Source organism: Oxyura jamaicensis, chromosome 1 (assembly GCF_011077185.1).
Source record: "Oxyura jamaicensis isolate SHBP4307 breed ruddy duck chromosome 1, BPBGC_Ojam_1.0, whole genome shotgun sequence".
NCBI classification, from domain to species: domain Eukaryota; kingdom Metazoa; phylum Chordata; class Aves; order Anseriformes; family Anatidae; genus Oxyura; species Oxyura jamaicensis.
In genome coordinates this window covers 157758274-157763034 of record NC_048893.1, presented here as the reverse complement: position 1 = coordinate 157763034, position 4761 = coordinate 157758274, and positions in this window count along the sequence as shown.

The window sequence follows — 4761 nt, the reverse complement described above, 5'->3', positions numbered from 1 at the left end:
TCTTTTATTTTCTTTTATTTTCTTTTATTTTCTTTTATTTTCTTTTATTTTCTTTTTCCTTTAATATTATAATGCTTCATTTTAAAAATATAAACATACATTTTTAAGTTTTGTGTAATTATTGTCTAAGAGCCTTTCCTAGACTGGTGTGTGTAGAGGTAAATTCAAGCATTATTCCTTAAGCTTCAGAAATAACAAGTGTTGTGGTTTAACCCGGCTGGCAGTAAACACCACACAGCCATTCGCTCACCCTCCCCCCTCCCTCTCTGGGATGGGGGAGAGAAACAGGAAAGTGAAGCCTGTGAGTTGAGATAAAGACAGTTTATTAAGATAGAAAATAATAATAATAATAATAATAATATGTACAAACAAGTGATGCACAATGCAATTGCTCACCATCCGCTGACCGATGCCCAGCCCAACCCCGAGCAGCCGGCCCCCCACCCTGGCTAGCCACCCCTATATATTGTTTAGCATGATGTCAGATGGTATGGAATACCCCTTTGGCCAGTTTGGGTCAGCTGTCCTGGGTCTGTCCCCTCCCAGCTCTTGCTGCACCCCCTGCCTGCCCGCTGGCAGGACAGAGCAAGAAGCTGAAAAGTCCTTGACTTAGTGTAAGCATTGCTCTGCAGCAATTAAAACATCAGCATGTTATCAACACTCTTCTCATCCTAATCCAAAACATAGCACCCTACCAGCTACTAGGATGAAAAATAACTCTGTCCTAACTGAAACCAGGACAACAAGTTTGCTTAGAGAGGAATAAGATAATGCTATGAACCATCTTCAGAAATACTGTTAATATAATATTATTTCTTTTGAGAGACTCAGTTATACAGAGGCATCTAGTGCATTCTGAGGGTGTTTATGTGAGTTGCCAGAATGGTCTGGGTTACCTAACACTGTATGTACAATGTCATAGCTGCTAAGTCCTCGAAGATATTTTAGATGCTGTACAGTATAGATAAATATTAGTGGATACCTAGGCATGCATAATAAAATTGAGCCTAGAGTATCTGTGTTTCCACTGAAAGTATGTTAGGATTTTGTTGACTTTCATTCGCTTTGACAGTACCTCCACATCTGCATACTTATCAAATAAATGTAATCTTCAATGACGTATTAATATCTTCTGTGCTCATCTCACTCGATATTATCCACATAAAAGTTACAGGTCTGTTATGAATTATCTGTGTTGGCTTTATAGTTCTTTTATTGATGGAAAAAAAGGTAAGTACCTCTGGATTAATTTAAGTGTGTTTACTCAGACTGAATGAATTATTCTGAGAAGATTCCCCAAGCTCTTAATTCATGACAAATTAACAATAGATTCAGAGGCAAGTTTACAACTAAAGGTTTAGGTAACTAAGGCTAAATGAGATTAATCAAACCAATGACATGTTAAAGAAACAAACAAAAATAAGTCAGAACAATAACAAGAATGGAAAAAAATATTAAGTAGCAAAAGTATGCTACTTATTTTGACTTGCTCTAAAATCTTATTAAAAATCTGACTTTTAGACCCTATTCTTATGTACATATTCCCAAATTTGCATTAGAGTTACATGAATAAATTACTGGATTAATACAGATTCAAATCAGCCCTCTGCTCTGCAATTTATTATTTTAATTTTTATTACAGAAGGATTTCAAAGAATAAATAATTTGTTGAAGTCATCAGGAAAGTATAGAAATTGGCTCATTTAATGTCTCTGCAGAAAGCAGGGTCATCCAGAACAAATTGCCATGGTCCACATCCAGTCATATTTTGAATATCTCCAAATTAGAATATTGAGCGAGATGGAGACTCTGTCATAGCTCTCTAGGCAACATCCTACAATACTCATTTTGCTCCCCCATTGCCTCCAAAGAGGGGAGGGGAGGGGAGGTTTTAACCTTTAATATGTGAAATATGTAAAGTTCTCGCTTATTTACAATTTCAGAGATAATAAGTGTAATTTAGCTTAATATAGAACTGGAAATTTTGGCTTATATATAATAACAAGATAATACAAAATATAGATATAATATATATAGGGAGAATATATATACATATAGAATGTAATATAGAATAACAAAACAATGTCATTAGATTCTAAGTTAACAGTCAAATCATCAGTGTCTTATTGAGGCAGGACCTCAGACTTTGCTACAACCTGAAGGAGACTGGAAGAGAAAATCTTCCAGCTAAAAATTAGTTTGGGTTTCTTTTTCTTTTGTTTGTTTGCCTTTTTTTTTTTTTTTTAAAAAAAAAAAAAACTGTTCCTTTTTTTTTGTTTTGCTTTTTTTTTCCTACTGTAATGCTGTATTTCCTTGATAAGCAGCTTGTTCAGATATGTCACTTTCAATTAAAACATTAGATAAAGCCACAAAGTAGTCAAATGTACATTTTTTATGTTTGTATCTATCTAGAAAAGAAAGGCAAGCATAAAGAAGCTTTTTTTCATCGTAACTTATTTTTTTCACCCCCTGTAAATAATATATATATATATATATATTTCTATGTTTAAGGGGAAAAAAAAAAAAAAAAGAAAAAAAAAGAGTGGACTTGGACTTCTCGATATCAATTTCCCTACTTCATGGTCATTCAAAGCCCTTTTTTTTTTTGGCTGTGTATTATGACGTATCTCCGTTAAAGGGCTCAATCCATCACAAATATGGAGGAAGATAAATCATTTTTCTGAAAAAAAAAATGTTATGAAAGAACACAATGTTATGAAATAATCCATTTTACATTCTGACAGAGCTAAAGCATTGGTTTCCATGGCAGTGACTTGGAAATTGTTACGCTGTATGTTCCACCAAAGGATAGGTGAATGACAACATATAAAGTACTCTTCTGAGAGTATTTTAAAAGTTAGTAAGACACAGATATGATGACATAACCTGATATAAATTAAATTTTATGAGATTATTTGGAAAATATTGCACTTTGTGTGAAGGGTTAGGTTAGTTAGTTAAATTAGTTAGTTAACATTTGTATTTCTTAAATACATTCAGAAAAGTGGTTTGTTGAACAGATTGTCGTGCAAGTGTTATTACATCACTTGCAACATCTTCAGCAGACACTGGAAGAGACATTTATCATTATTTAGTATCATGAGCAAGAAAGAATAACAAACATACCAGGACTGCAAGTAATTTTAATTTGTTTGTATGAATGAATTTATACAATTCATAAGTGAGGTTTCTCTATTGGATCATCTCTCATAAATCTCCTAAACAAGGTAAGATTTATAAGAAGAGGTAATTTATTTATTTATTTATTTTCAGTTAAACTGACTTCAGGGAAAACAGTCTTTTGGGGACACAAAACCTTTTAAACACAAAATCCAAAAGCCTTGAACAAAACAAGGAAAAACAAGAAAGCTATCAATGCTTTCCCCATCAAATGGATATGATTCTACTACCAAAAAAAAAAAAAAAAAAAAAAAAACTTTTGTTGCAGATTTGTATCTTCTAACATATAATAGACATTTTCTTACATCATTGGATTATCTGCACTTTGGCATTCAACTACCATTCCACCTATTTATTTTAAAGATTTTTATACTGTACTCAGTAACTCAAAATTAGTAATGATAAATGTTAAATGGGAAAAAAAAAGGGGGGGGGGGGGAGAGGGGAATGCAAGAAAATTAAGAGTACTTCTGTTCTCAGTTATCAAAATGAAACTTGCATAAAAGCTACTCTAATGCTAAAAGCAAAAAATGTAAGAAAAATACATAATGGATGAAATTATATCAAAAATAATAAAAAACTCAGTCGTAAAAGAACTTTGCAAGATCCTATAAATGAAATAAAAATGAAGAAAATAACTAAAGATGAAGACAGGTTATAAAATATACATAAATTGTGAAATGTTATGCTGTAGAATAAAGAGAGAAGTTTCAGACAATAACTTCTCTAAAAAAGAGAGACAGAAGGTAAGACTTAAATAAAGCTTAGAGTGGATTGCAAGTGAGTAGCTTCAAGCAATATTACAGTTCAGATCTGCATGCTGCATGTTTGAGTACTTGGAATTAAATCCAGAATTCTTTGATAAAGCGTAGTAAAACTGAATGTTTCTAGATATAACCTAATTGTTTTGTATTTTTATGAATGGCATTTTCATCACCCTTCTGGTTGGTCCTCATTTTTACAGAGCTTTCCTGATCTTCAACAATGTAATCAGGGAAAGGAAGAACACATTAAATCTTCTCCCTTAACCAACATTATGACTCACAACTCATTGGGATTCAGCTCTAACTACAGCCAACCAGTGCTTGGAACATGGTATCTTCAGGCAGTTCCACGTGCCTTTTTTTTTTTTTTTTTTTTTTTTTTTTTCCTATGGTGTAGAGTGGGTATTGCACAGAAATGCAACCCAATGGAATTAGTGAAGATTGTATACAAAATTTCCTCACTTAGTCACAGTTAGCTACTTCTAGTATGTAGGGTGTGATCCAGATTTAATTAAGATGCTCAAGTTTACTACTAATGACTTAGTTGACTGAGCTTCTATTACAGTCATAGTGAACACAGACAGTACCTTCAAATCTATTGAGACTGAGATAAATGATTTAATCCCAAATAGGATTCTAATTAAAGTTTGTAATTTATTAAGGGAATAGAGGCAAGCAAACAGTGCTGGGTGTGCCGGGAGTCTCTGCTCCACCAAGACACACACCTGTTACATCAGGTGGCTGATTTTTATGCTCCTAGACTAATACATATTGTGATAAATGATTAAGTCCCAAATAGGATTTTTGTGATTTATTA